The sequence below is a fragment of the Globicephala melas genome, chromosome 16 (assembly GCF_963455315.2).
Source record: "Globicephala melas chromosome 16, mGloMel1.2, whole genome shotgun sequence".
NCBI classification, from domain to species: Eukaryota; Metazoa; Chordata; class Mammalia; order Artiodactyla; family Delphinidae; genus Globicephala; species Globicephala melas.
This window is the reverse complement of record NC_083329.1, coordinates 72,668,997-72,690,901: the sequence shown is the minus strand read 5'-3', so window position 1 is coordinate 72,690,901 and position 21,905 is coordinate 72,668,997. Positions and strand designations below refer to the sequence as shown.

Below are 21,905 nucleotides of genomic sequence, written 5' to 3'. Positions count from 1 at the left end.
ATCATTCTGGAGTGTACTGGGAGTCAGATCTGCTAAATAATAGACTTAGCAGTGAGGACTTTCACTGGCCCAAGAAGGGGTTCGTACTAGAAACCAGGAAGTCTAAGTTCTTTTCACAGCTCTAATCTCCTCTAGCAATTAACTTTGATCGGCCTCAAGTTTTCCATCTATGAAACAGATAGATGGAAATGATATGCCACAAAGCATCTATCTCCCAGACAATATGGAACACACCCTCACTTAATTCTATTAGAACAACAGCTCAACCAGGACAAGTACAATTTGTATCAATCCATTACAAAATTATTTCATAAGTAGCTCTTGTGTGCCACGCTGTGCAACATATTCTGGGAATGGAAAAACGAACAAGACAGACGCCTTTTGAGACCAAGTAGCATTTGATAGGATTCTAGCCAAGTCCACTTTAGGTGTGTGACATTGGGCACTCTGCTCACCATCACTAAACCTGTTTCCTCATATGTAGAAATGAGCTGATGATAAAATTCAACTTAAAGGACTGTTGTAAGGATGTGCAAAGCTCTCAGCAGAATGTCTGGCACATAGGAGGTCACTAACAAATGGGAGCAGCGATGATGATAATTGTGTGACTACGTCTGAGTGACAGAGAAACAGGTATTTGGAGAGAGGCATATAGATCAATCTGAATCAGTCACATGATAGCTTTAAAAACTCAGATAAACCATGGTACATTCAGACAATGTAATATTAATCAGGGCTGAAAAGTGACTTCACCAAGATGGTAACATAGGTCACCCCTGATTTCATTCCCTCGCACAGAAGAAAAACTGAAAACTATTCACTGACAACACACCACTGAGAGAATCCTAGAACGTGGGGATGAGGCTAAAGCAGACCCTGCACCACAGAGACCAAGACAGACTGCACAGAAAGGGAGGAAGTGGCTACATGCTGACCACACTGCCCCCGCCCGCCCCCAGGCCAGCGCAGCACCATGTGGCGAGGTCTCCCCTGAGTCTACCATTCCTCCAGTGGGAAGAGAGAATCTGGGAGGGACATTCACCCAGCCTCCCCAGTGTTGTGGGTTGCTTGGTGGGAGCCACTACTCTCTGGTCTTGCCCCATGGGGACTGCAGGGCTCAACCACTGGGAATCTGACTGTGAGGGAGAAGAGGGGAGGGGCTTGCAATAACCAGCACTCAAGTCTTGGCCGACCAAGTTCCTTTCTGTAAAGTCCCAAAACAGCAGCTTTGCTCATCTGAAGAATCAAGTCAGGGGTACACCTTGACCAGGGAACTCAGTGGGGTGCAGGTTTGCCTGATTTAGGTCCTCAAACAAGGAATTTTGCTGGCCCTAGAGACTGGTTTTCCCACATCCAGGCAAGAGAGCTGAGTCCCAGCCCCACCTGATGCTGCGGGCATGACTCCTGGCCCCAAGAGACCAGAAGGGCTGGAGAGACCTGTGTAACTTAGCAACTCTTCAGCTGAAAGGTGACTGGGCAGAGCTGACGTCCCCAGAGCAAAGCCAGTATCAGGTGTAGAGGGTTCCCCTTCCACACCAGGGCAGGGGAATTAATCCATAGCCTCACCTGAGGTAGAGGGTAGCTCCTGGTGCCTCCTGACTGGAAAGCCAGTTCAGAAAAATTGTGAGTTTCCTGGAGTGGACCCTCCTTGTCCCATCCAGGCAGGGAAATGAGTCATGGTCTCATCTGCTGTGGGGCCTGGCTTCTGGCCCCATCTGACCAGAAGTGCCACAGAGAACACCTGGAAGTTGGTAACCCAGCAATGATCAAGCCAAGAGATGGGCAGGCAGAGCTGATAGTCTGCAAAGCCAAGCCAGTGGCCCTATTCAGCCAGGGAACTTGGGGCATGGGTCAGCTTGAGTTAAGACCACAAACAAAAAGCCCTTAGAGCTGCTTCTACTGCTATGCCTAGGCAGGGAAACTAATTCACAGCCCCACTTATTGCTGAAAACAGCTTTCCGACTGCCCAATCAGGGAACTTAACCAGAGCACATAGGAGGTTGCATAGCCCATCCAACAGTCCTGCTTACAGTGGCACTTGTACAGAGAGCACTGTATCTAGTTTCCCCATCTGCAGAGCAAAAACCAGTGGCCTCACCTGTCAGGAAATTCAGTGCACACACTTGCCTGATTCCAGTCTCCAAACAACAAGCTGTACAGGCCCTGTGTCTTGTCCTCTTGCCCTGCCAGGGAAGGGAATTAATTCATAGCCCCACCTACCAGTGAGTATAGTACCTAGTCATGACCATCTAAGTAAGCATTACCAGAGAAATCAGGCAACTGCAGAGCCCATCCTACAGCCTCACTTGGGCAGGGAACCAAGGTAGAGTTTTATCCAGCTGTTCTCAGCCAGTGGCACACCCCTCATACCAAACTCAGAGCTCAAATAGTTGCCTTAACCAAAATTACATCCTAATAGCAGGCCCGATCTGCCCAAGGAAACTGCTAGCAGACACACCCAGAACCCAATCCGAGCTGACTGGTCAAAAACTGTCTCTGTCAAAGTGAACCTGTAAAGTCTGGAAGAGGAGCATACATAGATACCAATGTAAGGAATCAAGGATCATAAAAAATTAGATAAATATGATGCTACCAAAGGAAACGAATAAGGCTCCAGTAAATGACCCTCAAAAAATGGAGATCTATGAACTATCAGACAAGAAATTCAGAATAATCCTCTTAAAGAAGTTTAGTTAACTACAAGAACACATGGACAAGTAAAAATTAAAAAAACAATGAATAAACAAAACAAGAAGTTCAACAAAGAAAGAGAAACCATAATAAAACAAAAACAAATATCCAAGAGTTGAAAAATAGAATAACTGAACTTAAGAATTCAATGGAGGAGGAGGAGCTTCAAGATGGCAGAAGAGTAAGACGCGGAGATCACCTTCCTCCCCACAGATACATCAGAAATACATCTACACGTGGAACAACTCCTACAGAACACATACTGAACGCTAGCAGAAGACCTCAGACCTCCCAAAAGGCAAGAAAGTCCCCACGTACCTGGGTAGGGCAAAAGAAAAAAGAAAAAACAGAGACAAAAGAATAGGGACGGGACCTGCACCAGTGGGAGGGAGCCATGAAGGAGGAAAGGTTTCCACACACTAGGAAGCCCCTTCATGGGCGGAGACTTCGGGTGGTGGAAGGGGGACGTTTTGGAGCCACGGAGGAGAGCACAGTAACAGGGGTGCGGGGGGCAAAGCGGAGAGATTCCCGCACAGAGGATTGGGGCCGACCAGCACTCACCAGACCGAGAGGCTGCTCCCCCGCCGGGGTGGGAGGGGCTGGGAGCTGAGGTTCGGGCTTCGGTCTGAGCGCAGGGAGAGGACTGGGGTTGGCGGCGTGAACACAGCCTGAAGGGGGTTAGTGCACCACGGCTGGCCAGGAGGGAGTCCAGGGAAAGTCTGGACCTACTGAAGAGACAAGAGACTTTTTCTTCCCCCTTTTTTTCCTGGTGCACAAGGAGAGGGGATTAAGAGCTCTGCTTAAAGGAGCTCCAGAGACGGGCGTGAGCCGCGGCTAACAGCGCGGACCCCAGAGACGGGCATGAGACGCTAAGGCTGCTGCTGCCGCCACCAAGAAGCCTGTGTGCGAGCACAGGTCACTATCTACACCTCCCTTCTGGGGAGCCTGTGCAGCCCGCCACTGCCAGGGTCCCAGGATCCAGGGACAGCTTCCCCGGGAGAATGCATGGCGCGTCTCAGGCTGGTGCAATGTCACGCCGGCCTCTGCCGCCACAGGCTCACCCCACATCCGTACCCCTCCCTCCCCCCAGCCTGAGTGAGCCAGAGCCCCCGAATCAGCGGCTCCTTTAACCCCGTCCTGTCTGAGCAAAGAACAGACGCCCTCCAGCGACCTGCATGCAGAGGTGGGGCCAAATCCAAAGCTGAACCCCGGGAGCTGTGCAAACAAAGAAGAGAAAGGGAAATTTCTCCCAGCAGCCTCAGGAGCAGCGGATTAAATCCCCACAATAAACCTGATGTACCCTGCATCTGTGGAATACCTGAACAGACAACGAATCATCCCAAATTGAGGAGGTGGATTTTGGGATCAAAGAGATATTATTTTTTCCCCCTTTTCTCTTTTTGTGAGTGTGTACGTGTATGCTTCTGTGTGTGATTTTGTCTGTATAGCTTTGCTTTTACCATTTGTCCTAGGGTTCTGTCTGTCCAGTTATGTTTATTTTTATTTTTTAGTATCGTTTTTAGTGCTTGTTATCATTGGTGGATTAGTTTTTTGGTATGGTTGCTCTCTTCTCTTTTTTAATTACTTAAAAATTTTTTTAATAATTATTTTAATAAATTTATTTTATTTTATCTTTTTCTTTCTTTCTTTTTTTCTCCCTTTTATTCTGAGCCATGTGGTTGACAGGCTCTTGGTGCTCCAGCAGGGCGTCAGGGCTGTGCCTCTGTGGTGGGAGAGCCAACTTCAGGACACTGGTCCACAAGAGACCTCCCAGATCCACAAAATATCAAATGGCAAAAATCTCCCAGAGATCTCCATCTCAACGCCAAAACCCAGCTCCACTCAACGAGCAGCAACCTACAGTGCTGGACACCCTATGCCACACAACTAGCAAGACAGGAACACAACCTCACCCATTAGCAGAGAGGCTGCCTAAAATCATAATAAGGTGACAGACACCCCAAAATACACAACCAGACGTGGACCTGCCCACCAGAAAGACAAGATCCAGCCTCATCCACCAGAACACAGGCACTAGTCCCCTCCACCAGGAAGCCTACACAACCCACAGAACCAACCTTAGCCACTGGGGGCAAACACCAAAGACAACGGGAACTATGAACCTACAGCCTGCGAAAAGGAGAACTCAAACACAGTAAGTTAAGCAAAATGAGAGGACAGAGAAACACACAGCACATGAAGGAGAAAGGCAAAAACCCACCAGACCTAACAAATGAAGAGGAAATAGGCAGTCTACATGAAAAAGAATTCAGAATAATGATAGAAAAGATGATCCAAAATCTTGGAAATGGAAAGGAGAAAATACAAGAAACATTTAACAAGGACTTAGAAGAACTAAAGAGCAATAAAACACTGATGAACAACAAAATAAATGAAATTAAAAATTCTCTAGAAGGGATCAATAGCAGAATAACTGAGGCAGAAGAACGGATAAGTGACCGGGAAGATAAAATAGTGCAAATAACTACTGCAGAGCAAAATAAAGAAAAAAGAATGAAAAGAATTGAGGACAGTCTCAGAGACCTCTGGGACAATATTAAATGCACCAACATTCAAATTATAGGGGTCCCAGAAGAAGAAGAGAGAAATAAAGGGACTGAGAATATATTTGAAGAGATTATAGTTGAAAACTTCCCTAATATGGGAAAGGAAAGAGTTAATCAAGTCCAGGAAGCACAGAGAGTCCCATACAGGATAAATCCAAGGAGAAACACACCAAGACACATATTAATCAAACTATCAAAAATTAAATATAAAGAAAAAATATTAAAAGCAGCTAGGGAAAAACAACAAATAACACACAAGGGAATCCCCATAAGGTTAACAGCTGATCTTTCAGCAGAAACTCTGCAAGCCAGAAGGGAGTGGCAGGACATATATAAAGTGATGAAGGAGAAAAAGCTACAACCAAGATTACTCTACCCAGCAAGGATCTTATTCAGATTTGATGGAGAAATTAAAACCTTTACAGACAAGCAAAAGCTAAGAGAATTCAGCACCACCAAGCCAGCTTTACAACAATGCAAAAGGAACTTCTCAAGGCAGGAAACACAAGAGAAGGAAAAGACCTACAATAATAAACCCAAAACAATTAAGAAAACGGTAAAAGGAACATGCATATTGATAATTACCTTAAATGTAAATGGAGTAAATGCTCCAACCAAAAGACATAGACTGGCTGAATGGTTACAAAAACAAGACCCGTATATATGCTGTCTACAAGAGACCCACTTCAGACCTAGGGACACATACAGACTGAAAGTGAGGGGATGGAAAAAGATATTCCATGCAAATGGAAATCAAAAGAAAGCTGGAGTAGCAATTCTCATATCAGACAAAATAGACTTTAAAATAAAGACTATTACAAGAGACAAAGAAGGACACTACATAATGATCAAGGGATCAATCCAAGAGAAGTATAACAATTGTAAATATTTATGCACGCAACATAGGAGCACCTCAACACATAAGGCAAATGCTAACAGCCATAAAAGGAGAAATTGACAGTAACACAATCATAGTAGGGGACTTTAACACCCCACTTTCACCAATGGACAGATCAACCAAAATGAAAATAAATAAGGAAACACAAGCTTTAAATGATACATTAAACAAGATGGACTTAATTGGTATTCATAGGACATTCGATCCGAAAACAACAGAATACACTTTCTTCTCAAGTGCTCATGGAACATCCTCCAGATAGATCATATCTTGGGTCACAAATCAAGCCTTGGTAAATTTAAGAAAATTGAAATTGTATCAAGTATCTTTTCTGACCACAATGCTATGAGACTAGATATCAATTACAGGAAAAGATCTGTAAAAAATACAAACACATGGAGGCTAAACAATACACTACTTAATAGCGAAGTGATCACTGAAGAAATCAAAGAGAAAATCAAAAAATACCTAGAAACAAATGACAATGGAGACACGACGGCCCAAAACCTATGGGATGCAGCAAAAGCAGTTCTAAGAGGGAAGTATATAGCAATACAATCCTACCTTAAGAAACAGGAAACATCTCAAGTAAACAACCTAACTTTGCACCTAAAGCAATTAGAGAGAGAAGAACCAAAAAACCCCAAAGTTAGCAGAAGGAAAGAAATCATAAAGATCAGATCAGAAATAAATGAAAAAGAAATGATGGAAACGATAGCAAAGATCAATAAAACTAAAAGCTGGTTCTTTGAGAAGATAAACAAAATTGATAAACCATTAGCCAGACTCATCAAGAAAAAAAGGGAGAAGACTCAAATCAATAGAATTAGAAATGAAAAAGGAGAAGTAACAACTGACACTGCAGAAATACAAAAGATCTTGAGAGATTACTACAAGCAACTCTATGACAATAAAATGGAAAACCTGGAAGAAACGGACAAATTCTTAGTAATGCACAACCTGCCAAGACTGAATCAGGAAGAAATAGAAAATATAAACAGACCAATCACAAGCACTGAAATTGAAACTGTGATTAAAAATCTTCCAACAAAGAAAAGCCCAGGACCAGATGGCTTCACAGGCGAATTCTAGCAAACATTTAGAGAAGAGCTACCACCTGTCCTTCTCAAACTCTTCCAAAAAGGTAGTAGATGGAGGAGTACTCCCAAACTCATTCTGTGAGGCCACCATCACCCTGATACCAAAACCAGACAAGGATGTCACAAAGAAAGAAAACTACAGGCCAATATCACTGATGAACATAGATGCAAAATTCCTCAGCAAAATACTAGCAAACAGAATCCAACAGCACATTAAGAGGATCATACACCATGATCAGGTGGGGTTTTATTCCAGGAATGCAAGGATTCTGCAATATTCCCAAATCAATCAATGTGATACACCATATTAACAAACTGAAGGAGAAAAACCATATGGTCATCTCAACAGATGCAGAGAAACTTTTGACAAAATTCAACATCCATTTATGATAAAAACCCTCCAGAAAGTAGGCATAGAGGGAAACTTCCTCAACATAATAAAGGCCATATATGACAAACCCACAGCCAACGTCATCCTCAATGGTGAAAAACTGAAAGCATTTCCACTAAGATCAGGAACAAGACAAGGTTGCCCACTCTCACCACTCTTATTCAACATAGTTTTGGAAGTTTTAGCCACAGCAATCAGAGAAGAAAAGGAAATAAAAGGAATCCAAATCGGAAAAGAAGTAAAGCTGTCACTGTTTGCAGATGACATGATACTATACATAGAGAATCGTAAAGATGCTACCAGAAAACTACTGGCGCTAATCAATGAATTTAGTAAAGTAGCAGGATACAAAATTAATGCACAGAAATCTCTGGCATTCCTATACACTAATGTTGAAAAATCTGAAAGTGAAATCAAGAAAACACTCCCATTTACCATTGCAACAAAAAGAATAAAATATCTAGGAATAAACCTACCTAAGGAGACAAAAGACTTGTATGCAGAAAGTTATAAGACTCTGATGAAAGAAATTAAAGATGATACAAATAGATGGAGAGATATACCATGTTCTTGGATAGGAAGAATCAACGTTGTGAAAATGACTCTACTACCCAAAGCAATCTACAGATTCAATGCAATCCCTATCAAACTACCACTGGCATTTTTCACAGAACTAGAACAAAAAATTTCACAATTTGTATGGAAACACAAAAGACCCCGAATAGCCAAAGCAATCTTGAGAATGAAAAACGGAGCTGGAGGAATCCGGCTCCCTGACTTCAGACTATACTACAAAGCTACAGTAATGAAGACAGTATGGTACTGGCACAAAAACAGAAATATAGATCAATGGAACAGGATAGAAAGCCCAGATATAAACCCACGCACATATGGTCACCTTATCTTCGATAAAGGAGGCAGGAATGTACAGTGGAGAAAGGACAGCCTCTTCAATAACTGGTGCTGGGAAAACTGGACAGGTACATGTAAAAGTATGAGATTAGAACACTCCCTAACACCATACACAAAAATAAGCTCAAAATGGATTAAAGGCCTAAATGTAAGGCCAGAAACTATCAAACTCTTAGAGGAAAACATAGGCAGAACACTCTATGACATAACTCACAGCAAGATCCTTTTTGACCCACCTCCTAGAGAAATGGAAATAAAAATAAAAATAAACAAATGGTACCTAATGAAACTTCAAAGCTTTTGCACAGCAAAGGAAACCATAAACAAGACCAAAAGACAACCCTCAGAATGGGAGAAAATATTTGCAAATGAAGCAAATTAAGCAATTAATTAAGCAAATGAAGGATTAATCTCCAAAATTTACAAGCAGCTCATGCAGCTCAATAACAAAGCAACAAACAACCCAATCCAAAAATGGGCAGAAGACCTAAATAGACATTTCTCCAAAGAAGATATACTGAGTGCCAACAAACACATGCAAGAATGGTCAACATCATTAATCATTAGAGAAATGCAAATCAAAACTACAATGAGATATCATCTCACACCAGTCTGAATGGCCATCATCAAAAAATCTAGAAACAATAAATGCTGGAGAGGGTGTGGAGAAAAGGGAACACTCTTGCACTGCTGGTGGGAATGTGAATTGGTTCAGCCACTATGGAGAACAGTATGGAGGTTCCTTAAAAAACTACAAAAAGAACTACCATATGACCCAGCAATCCCACTACTGGGCATATACCCTGAGAAAACCATTAATTCAAAAAGAGTCATGTACCAAAATGTTCATTGCAGCTCTATTTACAATAGCCAGAAGATGGAAACAACCTAAGTGTCCATCATCGGATGAATGGATAAAGAAGATGTGGAACATATATACAATGGAATAATACTCAGCCATAAAAAGAAACAAAATTGAGTTATTTGTAGTGAGGTTGATGGACCTAGAGTCTGTCATACAGAGTGAAGTAAGTCAGAAAGGGAAAGACAAATACTGTATGCTAACATTTATATATGGAATCCAAGAAAAAAAAAATGTCATGAAGAACCTAGGGGTAAGACATGAATAAAGACACAGACCTACTAGAGAATGGACCTGAGGATATGGGGAGGGGGAAGGGTATGCTGTGACAAAGTGAGAGAGTGGCATGGACATATATACACTACCAAACGTAAAATAGATAGCTAGTGGGAAGCAGCCGCATAGCACAGGGAGATCAACTAGGTGCTTTGTGACCACCTAGATGGGTGTGATAGGGAGGGTTGGAGGGAGGGAGACACAAGAGGGAAGAGATATGGGGACATATGTATATGTATAATGGATTCACTTTGTTATAAAGCAGAAACTAACACACCATTGTAAAGCAATTATACTCCAATAAAGATGTAAAATTAAAAAAGAAAGAAATCAAAGCAAACACAAAAGTGGAAAGGTATACTGGATTCATGAATTGGAAGAATTAGTACTGTTAAAATGTCCATATTACCCAAAGCCACCTATGGATTCGATGTAATACCTATTGAGATTCCAATGGCATACTCTACATAAGTAGAAGAAACAATCCTAAATTATATAGAGAACTATAGAGACCCAGAGCAGCCAAAGCAATCCTGAAAAAGAACAAAGCAGGAGGCATCACTCTTCTTGATTTCAAGCTATGCTCTTTAGGTATAGAAATCAAAAGAGTATGGTCCTGGATAAAAACAGGACCTTATTTATAAAAAATAAATCAATGGAACAGGATTGAGAACCCGCAAGTTAACCCAAACATACATCAACGAATATTTGACAAGGAATCCAAGGATTCTCAATGGAAAAAAGACTTTAATAAATAAATGGTCCTCAAAATTGGATATTCATATGTCAAAAAATGAAACTCACAAAAATTAGCTCAAAATGGATTAAAGACTTAAATATAAGACCTGAAACTGAAGCCATGAAACTCCCAGAAGAAAATATAGGAAAAAAGCTCCTTGACATGGATCTTGTCAATGATTTTATTGGATATGATTTCTAAAGTACAAGCAACAAAAGCATAAAAAATCACATATCTTATAAGAGATTAATATCTAAAATATATCAAGAACTCAAATAACATCAGCAGAAAACCTAATAATTCAATTAAAATAGGGTAAAAATACCTAAACAACATTTTTCCAAAGAAGATAGGTGAATAGTTCACAGATACATGAAAAGATGCTCACCATCACTAGTAATTAGGGAAATGCCAGTCAAAACCACAATGAGATATCACCTCATGCCTATTAGAATGCCCATCATCAAAAAGACAAGAGAAAAAGACAAGAGAAAAAACCCTTGTGCACTGTTGTAAACTAGTGCAGCTGCTATGAAAAACAGTATGGAGGATCCTCAAAAGTTAAAAATAAAACTACCATATAATCCAGAAATCCCACTTCTGGGCATATGTCCAAAGGAAAAGAAAGCTAACTCAAAAAGATATTTACATCCCCATCTTCATAGCAGCATTATTTACAACAGCCATTACATGGAAGCAACCTAAGTGTCCACTGATGGATAAATGGATTAAGAAATTGTTTTATACATACAATGAAATATTATTCAGCTACAAAATGAGGAAATCCCATCATTTGCAACAACATGGAAGAAGCTTTAGTGCATTATGCTAAGTGAAATAAATCAGACAGAGAAAGACAAATATCGTATGGTCTCTCTTACATGTAGCATCTAATTAAAATTTTAAGAACTCGTAGCAAAAGAAATGAGATTTATGGCTACCAGAGGCAGGGGTTGCAGGAGTGGGAATTGAAGGAAGGTGGTCAAAACGTACAAACTTCCATTTATAAGATCCCCCCAGTACTAATAAATAAGTACTAGGGATGTAATGTACAATGTGGTAACTATAGTCATCACCACTGTATGATCTATATATGAAAGTTATTAAGAGAGTAAATCCTAACAATTCTCATAAAAAAGAGCTATAGCCATGAAAAGACATGTAGGAAACTTAAATGCATATTACTAAGTGAAATAAGCCAATTTGAAAAGGCTACATACTATATGATTCCAACTATATGACTTTCTGGAAGAGTCAAAACTATGGAGACCATAAAAAGATCAGTGGCTGCCAGAGGTGGGGGAGAGACAAGAGCGATACACAGGTGGAGCACAGAGAATCTTTAGGGCAGTAAAAATACTTTACATGATATTATAATGATGACTACATGTCATAATATATTCTTCCAAACCCACAGAATGTACAACAGCAAAGTATACTCTAAGGTAATCGGTAGACTTTGGGTGATAACGATGTGTCAATGTAGGCTTATCATTAATAACAAATGCGCTATTCTGGGGAGTGATCTTGATGATCAGGGAGGCTCTTCATGTGTGAGGGCAGGAGGGATATGGGAAATCTCTAACCTTCCTATCGATTTTGTTGTGAACCTAAAACTACCCTAAAAAAGACGAAGTCTTCAAAAAAAAATCCCAATGCCCTGAATAGGATCCTTTTCTTGAGTTTGGTGACTTTGACATTCTAAATATTTCTACTCTTGGCTGGCCCTTGCTGCTATGTTCAATGTACCTAAGGGCCAGGATTCAGTGTTTCAATGTTGAGTGTCCAGCTTCTGCTGGAACTCTGAATAGACATGACCGTGGTTCATGGTAATATCCCATTATGGATGAGGCTGAGGAAGGGTGAAGGGTTGAGTGGGGGACAGCCCATGAGAGACACTTTTGTTTTCAGCTTCCAGCTTTCCCAAGGTGCCAGTTTCTGTATTTAAGAATAACAGACTGCCAGAAGTGACAAAAATTAAGACTCAGAGAGAGTAAATGACTTGTCCAAGGTCATTCATCAGTGTCAGGAGTGGAACTCAAATCTAAGTTTGTTAACTGTCACTATTCTCAATATTAACTCAATGTTAACTCTCAATATTCTCTCTATTGTGGCAACTTTCACTGAGCTTCTTGCATGATGGGAAAGAAAGGAGAACTTGTTGGTCTTAAATATGTATCTCTCTTGATATGTTCTGTCATCAACAGGTTCAAATAATTCTGCTGCTACTATGTGTAGCATCCAAGATAGTATGGTCCTACTCTGCATTCTAAAGGGCCTGGCCAGTCTCCTTCTGTGTACTCCCAAAGCACCTGTGCTTTTCTTTTCATTGAGCAGCAATGCACTAAGGTAAGATGGGTCCCTCCTCCAGGCCCAAGGAATGACCCATGGTATGTCTGAAGCAATCACCATCATCTCAATGACTGGCTTAGTTTTGGCCAATGAAATATAAAGATAAATCTGTTGGGGACTTGTGGGAAAGAATTTCCTCCCTGAAAAGAAAGAAAAAGGCTTCTAATCAAATTCCTTCTTACACCCCAGGCAAGGGAGAGGCAGGGAACCTCCTGTTTACTTCCTGTCTTTTGATATTTTCATGATGATAAGATGCTGTGACAGCCATATTGTGATCATGAGACAAAATCAAGAGAATTGGAGAGAAACCACTGAATTGTTGAATTTCTCGACTCGGGAACTCTTTAGTTTCATGCTTCTTTTTATGTGAAATAATAAGACCACTAATTGTTTTAAACATTCTACTACCTACAGCGAAAATCATTCAAGCTGATTTTGAAAACTTCCTGGAAGAGATGAGAACCAGGTCTTAAAAGATAGCAAGATTTACATAGGCAGAAAGGAGGTAGGGAGATCTTCTGTTGGAGGACAAGCTAAGGCAAAGGAACGGGAATTAGCTTGGCCCATGTGGCTGGTGGCGAGGGGACTCTCCAGGCTGCCATGGAGAATGTCAACTGGAATAACTGTCTCTTTCTCTGAACTCACAGTATTTACTCTTCGTGTGTGTTTATCGATTTGCAAATGTTTATTTGCTTGCAGAATTTTGTCCATAGGAGGAGAAAAGTGGTTGGCTTAGGTACCTGAGATATGAGAGGATAATGCAGTCTTCTTCCAGGTCTTCATCTGCTGGCCAGGCCCCACAGGCTTGTATTGGAGAGCTGCTGCAGGCAGAAGCCAAAGGAACTCTTCTCATAGGGTGTTGTGCGAGACCGACCAATGGCAGTGCTTTGGTTTCCAGGTAACTAGACTCTACAGAGCTAAGGCCATGTTGACACTGAGGACAGCATCAGCCAGCTATGGGGGCACCAGACGGTGGTGCACTAGGCCTCATCATCATCCCCTGGGGGGGGGGCATGAGCAGCTGTGCGAGGTGAGTGGCTGCTCCCAAGAGATTTCTCTCTGAGCTGCCACAACACGGGCAGAAGCTGAGGGAGAAAGCCTACCTGAACCATGCACGAATTCGCTTGAGACAGTCCCTGAGACACAGAAATAACAGCATGAGACTCTGAGGGGAATAAAGCCCTTCACTATGTAGCGGGGGCCTGATTCTATGAAATAGTCATCATAGTCAATGTGGCTCTACTAGACTCTTCTGGCAAGTGAGGCTAGATCAGGGTTTCTCATGGTCGGCACTACTGATCCTTTGGGCCAGACGATTCTTTGTTGTGAGAGCCATCCTGTGCATTGTGGGATATTTAGCAGCATTCCTGGCTTTTATTCACTAGATGCTATTAGCACGCCTTCTCCTGAGCTGTGACAAGTAAAGACATTTAAAAATCTCAAAATGTGGGCTTCCCTGGTGGCGCAGTGGTTGAGAGTCCTCCTGCCAATGCAGGGGACGCGGGTTCGTGCCCCGGTCCGGGAAGATCCCACATGCCGCGGAGCGGCTGGGCCCGTGAGCCATGGCCGCTGAGCCTGCGCGTCCGGAGCCTGTGCTCCGCAATGGGAGAGGCCACAACAGTGAGAGGCCCACGTACCGCAAAAAAAAAAAAAAAATCTCAAAATGTGACGAGACATTCTGAGAACCATTGGTCCAGAGAAACATGGGAGGAAGTGTGCCTGTGCATGTGTATGTGTGTGCGTGTGTGTGTGTGTGTGTATGAGAGAGAGAGAGAGAGAGAGAGAGGGAGGGAGGGAGGGACGGAGGGAGGGAGGGAGGGAGACAATGTGCATGAGAGAGAATATAATGTATTTGTTATTTACATTTATGTTTGTTGATCAGATTTTCACCTTTTCACTTTAAAAAAGCTTCAGTAAACATTTCCTTAGTTTAATCTTTGTCAGCATTTTAAATTATTTTCTTGTGATAAATTCCTAGACAGAATTGCTTGGTGAAAAAGTGGCAAGCTTTAAGGCTTTTTATATATATTGACTAAATGGCCTCTAGAAAGATTTTTCCAATTTAAATTTGACATTTCTTTTTAATCTTTACAGAATTTAGGACCTAGTTTTACACATGGTAGCTGTGTAAGAAGTACTTGGTAGTTAGTTGATTGAATGTTGGTTGTGAGTTTCCATCCCTCTTTTTCCAACAACCATCTGGGTGTGTTGGTATATGACACTTCACAACAATTTCTGTGTGGGCTGGGTCTGCAGAAGGAACTTATTGTTACATGGATTATTTCCTGTAGACCCATGCCTTTTAAAGTGTGGTTCTGGAACCCATGGGCTCCACCTGTGAACTTGTTAAAAATGCAAATTCTCTGGTCCCACACCTGGACCTACTTTGTGTTTTAAAATCCTTCCAAGGGATCTTCTGAAAGCTAAAATTTAAGAATGACTGTCTACAAACAATAAATGCTGGAGAGGCTGTGGAGAAAAGGGAACCTTCCTATACTGTTGGTGGTAATGTAAATTGGTATAGCCATTATGGAGAATAGTATGGAGGTTCCTTTAAAAACTAAAAATAGAGCTACCATATGATCCAGCACACTGACTCCTGGGCATATATCCAGATAAATCCATAATCTGAAAGGATACATGCACCCCAATGTTCACTGAAGCACTATTTACAATAGCCAAGACATGGAAGCAATCTAGATGCCCATCGACAGAGGAATGGATAAAGAAGATGAGGTACATATATACAATGGAATATTACTCAGCCATAAAAAAGAATGAAATAATGCCATTTGCAGCAACATGGATAGACCTAGAGATTATCACAGGAATCAGAGACCATGGGCCTCCAGCAGGCACCTTTGCCAGACAGAAGAGCAGCAATGTCCCTGGGGCTGAACTGCATGGGTGGATGTGAGCAGAGTAGAGGAGAAGCGGGGGGGTTGCACACACTTTCCAAGGCTGAGTCACTCAGTCCTCCACATGGGACAACCCCAGGGCATCCAGATGCCTTCCCAAAGTGTAGAAGACACAAAGTCAGGAGGTCAATTTGGAAGGGAACTGCTGCAGTTGGCAGAGACTTTGGTGCTTGAACTCACACCTGGTTCCCCTCCTCCTCTGTCAGAAATGAGTTTCTGTACTAACAGCTCCTGACATCTGTAATCCCTGGGGCTTGCAGGAGTGTGTGTGTGTGTGCAGTTCCTTAATTAGACTGCACCATCTCTTATAAGCAAGGGCTGTGCCTGTCACTACATGCTTAGCTTTACTTATAATGGGGAATTTTAAATGGGACTGACTGCACTCTAAATGCTCATGCACTAAGGTACCCCGTCTTCAGGTTTCCAAGGGAACATTGGGTGGTCCTGCCCACAAGACACGTGCTTCTGAGAAGCTGATTATGTAAGGGATTGAAAAACTTAATGAAAAACAATTAGTCAAAACTCTTCATCGGGGCCAGTTCCAGCTACTGCTTTGTAACTGAGAAGTTTTAAAATGGTGAAATGCATCATTATTCATGTCTGGCATCTTTATCCCAGGTTGATAGCAGACTATCTGGTGACCAGTTCAGAAAGTCAGCAGCTCAAAGAGATGGGGTTAAATTCTAAACAAGCCAGGAAGCTTTACATCCCCTCTGGCTGGGAGGCACCAACTAGTGAAAATAATCCCATCTTATTTAAGCAGCCCAGCTCAGTGAATAAAGGAGCCATTCTAAGGAAATGGGTGCTGGGGTTACAGCAGGAATAGCTGAAGGGGGAGTCAAAATAAAATGCTCACCATCAGAAAACACATTTGGATGCCTCTGTATCTGTGAGTAGCACAGCTTGGCATGAATGGAATGTGCTGGAATGCAGAAGAATCCTAGGGGTCCTTGCTGACCCTAACAAGAGTGAAGGGTGATCAACTGTCCTGGTTTTAGCAATCGAAGTCCGTGTCCCTAGAAGTCCCCCAGTCCCTGGCAAACCGAGATGATGGATCACCCTACCTGGCTTCTGGAGGTCTTGACTCACTCTCTTCCCAAAGAAGTCCTTCAGAGATGGCTGAATTCCTCATGAGATACATTTCAGGCAGCTCTGGAAAATAAGAAAGCCAAGTCAGCTATTTTGATCTGAACTTTGCTTCTCCCTATGAAGTGTGTGCTCAGTGTATGAAGATTTTATGTTTTTCCTACCTCTCAGATCTAAGGCCAGGAAGCAGCAGGTATGGTGGTCCTAAAGTGGGGCAGCTACCCGTGTTGGAAGTAGAGTCTGCCTCAACACTGGAAGCCAGACTTCCCTAGGTCCCTTGAGGCTTTTCCAGGTGCCTGCCCTTAACTTCTGGGGTTTCAGCAAGAGGTATTGGGTGAGGTGAGGTGTCACAGTGGGGGATGTGTATTATAATGTTTCAAGAAGTTTCGGTGTCTTTCCCACTCAGTTACCTAGAGATGATGAGTCACCTCCCTCATCCCTAGGATTCTGGTCAGGTATGTTTTCCTTTAAGGGCTTATCAATGCCATTTTGGAGTTTTGACATTGTCTGGCTAGAAAGTCTAAAGTTCTGAAAAGCACTTAGTTCCAGAATATTTGAAAACAGAACAGTAGAATGTGTTGAGAGTATGGTTTGTGGAGTCAGACTTCCTGGGTTTGAATCCCATTTCTTTCCCTTTTTAGTATGTATGACCTTGGGAAAGTTTTTCAAATTCTCTGAACTTAGTGTCCTTACCTATAAAACATGGATAGTAATGGTGTCTTTCTCATAAAGTTGCTGTGAGAATAAAATGAGCTAATTTATAAAACAGTGATTTTTTTAATTAAAAAGATCTCTTCCAGCTTTACTGAGATATGATTGACATTAATGTTGTATAAGTTTAAGGTGTTCAGTGTGTTGATTTGATATACTTATATATTGCAAAATGATTACCACCATAGTGTTAGTTAACACTTCCATCACATCATTACCATTTCTTTTTTGTGATGAGAACATTTAAGACTTACTCTCTTAGCAACTTTCAGGTATATAATACAGTGTTATTAATGATAATCAGCATGCTGTACATTAGATTCCCTCGAACTTATTTATCTCATTTTTTTTTTTTAGTTCTAAGAAATTTATTATTTAACTCTTTCCATATGCATATTAAGGTAGCGTTAGTTTATTACTTATATGAATTTTTTTTTTTTTTTTTTCTTTTGCGGTACGCGGGCCTCTCACTGTTGTGGCCTCTCCCGTTGCAGAGCACAGGCTCCGGATGCACAGGCTCAGCGGCCATGGCTCACGGGCCCAGCCACTCTGCGGCATATGGGATCCTCCCAGACTGGGGCACAAACCCGTGTCCCCTGCATTGGCAGGCGGACTCCCAACCACTGGGCCACCAGGGAAGCCCCTACTTACATGAATTTATACTTTATAGATTTATAATATCCACAACTGAATTTGCAAAGCGGTAATTCATAACTCAAATTTAATTTCTACATGATTTACAATAGCCATCAGGGAGAAGGGTAAGCTGTGACAAAGCGAGAGAGAGGCATGGACATATATACACTAGCAAACGTAAGGTAGATAGCTAGTGGGAAGCAGCTGCATAGCACAGGGAGATCAGCTCGGTGCTTTGTGATCGCCTGGAGGGGTGGGTTAGGGAGGGTGGGAGGGAGGGAGGGAGATGCAAGAGGGAAGAGATATGGGAACATATGTATATGTATAACTGATTCACTTTGTTATAAAGCAGAAACTAACATACCATTGTAAAGCAATTATACTCCAATAAAGTTGTAAAAATAAAGATATTAGAGTTACCATAAATATCTGATATAAACTAACAAATTACTAACATAATATAATGCCATAAAATCATTTATTTTAACAATTTTTAATTTATAGTCAAGGTATACTAGAAAATACTGGGATTTTGAGTCTGACAAATGTGGATGAAAAATATGGAATGCTTCATGAATGTGTGTGTCATCCTCGTGCAGGGGCCATGCTAATCTTCTCTGTATCATTCCAATTTTAGTATATGTGCTGCCGGAAGAGAGCACCTTATTTATCTTATGAGGGACAGTTTGCACCTGTAGCATAAACCCTGACAGTTGGTTTTTCTTTTTGTGATGCAAGTGTCTGACTTAAGCTTTGATTGCCAAGGGAGCCACTTCAAAGAGGCATCCACTTCAAAGACAGCTATCTCTTATAAACACCTTGCCAGCCACATGACTAGATAAAGAGCCAGGCTAGGCTGCCCCCAACTGCCCCAGCCTCCTTTGTTTCAGAGCTTTAAAAAAATAACAGCTTTATCGAGACATAATTCACATACTATAAAGTTCACACTTTAAAGTATACAATTCAGTGGTTTTTAGTATATTTACAGAGTTGAGCAACCATCACCATTACCTATTCCAGAACATTTCTGTCATTCCAAAAAAAATAACCCCATACCTATTAGCAGTCAGTCAGTCCCAATTCTCTTTCACCCATCCCCTGGCAATCACTAATTGACTTTAAGTCTCTAGTTATTTGCCTATTTTGGATATTTCATATAAGTGGAATCATACAATATGTGACCTTTCGTGTCTGGCTTCTTTCACTTAGCATGTTTTCAAGGTTTGCCCATATTGTAGCATGGGTCAGTATTTACTTCCTTTTTACTTCTGAATACTATTTCATTGTATTGCTAGACCACATTTGTTTATCTACTCATCAACTAAGGAACACCTGAATTGTTGAAAATACTCTTTTAAAATTACACAGCATGAAACAATCCCACATAATGTATATGTGTACTAATAATGATTGCTAATATTTATTGAGCACTTACTATATACCAGGGGTTGTTCTAAATGCTTATATGTTTTACCCCATTTAATGTTCACTTCAAACCTATGAGGGTGCTGTCACTATTATTCCCATTATTTTTATGAGGAAATTAGGAAATAGGGAGATTAAGTAACATATCTCAAGATAAAGAGCTAGTACGTGATTCAAACCTAGGAAGTCTGTCTGTAAAGCCTGCACTTTATTTTTCATTAAAAATTATTACATAATAAAACTGACTTTTTGGGGGGAATATACATTTCTATGAATTGTAACATACACTGCCACAATCAGATAAAGAACTATTCCATAATAACAAAATATTATTATTCCATAATACCATGTTTTAAATTCCCATTCTGTGTTTTAAATTCACCAATAAAAAGAAGACCCTTGAAACCCTAGGTCCCCATACTTGATCCCAATAAAAGCAGAACCCTAGGCCTGCTGCCTCTCTTTCTCTACCCCTGACTTCACCGTGTGGCCCGAGGTGTAATGTGTAATTTCCAGAACCTTTGAATAATAACCTTTTTTCCAAAGTTTCCTGTTGGTTATTGCTGAGGGCATATTACAATCATGATAAGAACCACAAGGGTCCAGCAACAACACTAGTTACTGATAGGTTGAGACAGGCATAAAACAGTACTCTTGACTAACATCTCCCCATTTCTCCTACCTCTCAGCCCTTGGTAACCACCACTCTACTCTCTGTTTCTATGAGTTTGGCTTTTTTAGATTCCACATAAGTGTTATCATGCAGCATTTGTCTTTCTCTGACTTATTTCACTTAGCATAATGTTCTCAAGGTCCATTCATATTATCTCAAATAGTAGCATTTCCTTCTTTCTCGTAAGTGAGTATTTTTCCATTGTATATATGTATACTACAACTTCTTTATCAACTCATCCCTTGAGGGACACTTGGATTGTTTCCATATCTTGGCTACTGTTAATAATGCTCCAATGAACATGGGAGTGAAGATATCCCTTCAAGATCCTGTTTTCACTTCCTTTGGATACATACCCAGAAGTGGAATCACTGGATCATATGGTGATAGTTCTATTTTTAATTTCTTGAGAAACCTCCATACTGTGTTCCATAGTGGCTGCAATAATTTACTTTCCCACCAACAGTGCACAAGGGTTTCCTTTTCTCCACATCCTCACCAACACTTATCTTCTGTCTTTTCAGTGACAGCCATTCTAACAGGAATGTGGTGATAGCTCATCGTGGTTTTGATTTGCATTTCTCTGTTGATTAATGATGTTGAGCTTCTTTTCATGTATCTGTTGGCCATTTGTAGGTCTTGTCTTCTTTGGAAAAATGTCTATTCAGTTCCTCTGCCCATTTTTAATCAGATTTTTTTCTGCTATTGAGGTGTATGAGAACTTTATTTAGATATTAACCCCTTATTAGATATGATTTGCAAATATTTTCTCCCATTCCACAGGTTTCCTTTTCATTTTGTTAGTGTTCATTTTGTTGAAAAGAAGCATTTATTTTGCTGTGCAGAAATTTGATGTAGTTCCACTTATTAATTTTTGCTTTTGTTGCTTGTGCTTTTGGTGTTACATACAAAAAATTTCTGCCAAAACCAATTTCAAGAAGGTTTTTCTTATGTTTTCTTGTAGGAGTTTTATTGTTTCATGTCGTATGCTTAAGTATTTAATCCATTTCGAGTTAATTTTTGTGAGTGGTGTAAGGGGTTCAATTTCTTTCTTCTACATGTGGTTATCCAATTTTCCCAGCACTATTTATTGAAGAGACTATCCTTCACCCATTGAGTATTCATGGCTTCCTTGGGAAATATTAGTGGACTGTATATGCTAGGATTTATTTCTGGTTCTCTCTTCTGGTCCATTGGTCTATATGTCTGTTTTTATGCCAGTACCATACTGTTTGGATTACTATAGGTTTGAAATTAGGAAGTGTAATGTTTCCAGTATGTTCTTCTTTCTTATGATTGCTTTGACTATTCAGGGTTTTCTGTGGTTTCATACTAATTTTAGGATCTTTTTTTCTATTTCTGTGAAAAATGCCATTAGAATTTTGATAGGGATTGCATTAACTCTATAGACGGCTTTGGGTAGTATGGCCATTTTAAACAATATTAATTCTGCCAATCCTTGAGTACAGAATATCTTTCCATTTTTTGTGTCTTATTTAATTTCTTTCATCAAAGTCTCATGGTTTTCAGTGTACAGATCTTTCATCTCCTTTGCTAAATTTATTCCTAAGTATTCCATTATTTTTTATATTATTGTGAATGGGGATTGTTTTTATTTCTCTTTCAGATGCTTTATTGTTAGTGTGTAGAAATGCAAGTGATTTCTGT

The 21,905-nt window shown here is 40.8% G+C and overlaps 1 long non-coding RNA gene and 1 other non-coding gene across 7 annotated transcripts in view; both read right to left on the bottom strand.

Moving 5' to 3' along the window:
• LOC132593625 (uncharacterized) overlaps window positions 1-21,905 on the bottom strand; it is a 475,128-nt gene that overhangs the window by 122,876 nt on the left and 330,347 nt on the right. For all 6 annotated transcript variants that reach the window (XR_009559337.1, XR_009559340.1, XR_009559339.1 and 3 more), the window contains exon 3: window positions 16,771-16,858. This is a non-coding gene — a long non-coding RNA (uncharacterized lncRNA). The remainder of the gene's footprint in view (window positions 1-16,770; window positions 16,859-21,905) is intronic.
• Window positions 18,694-18,801, bottom strand: LOC115845770 (U6 spliceosomal RNA). The gene has a single exon (XR_004036643.1). It is a non-coding gene; the product is annotated as a U6 spliceosomal RNA (small nuclear RNA).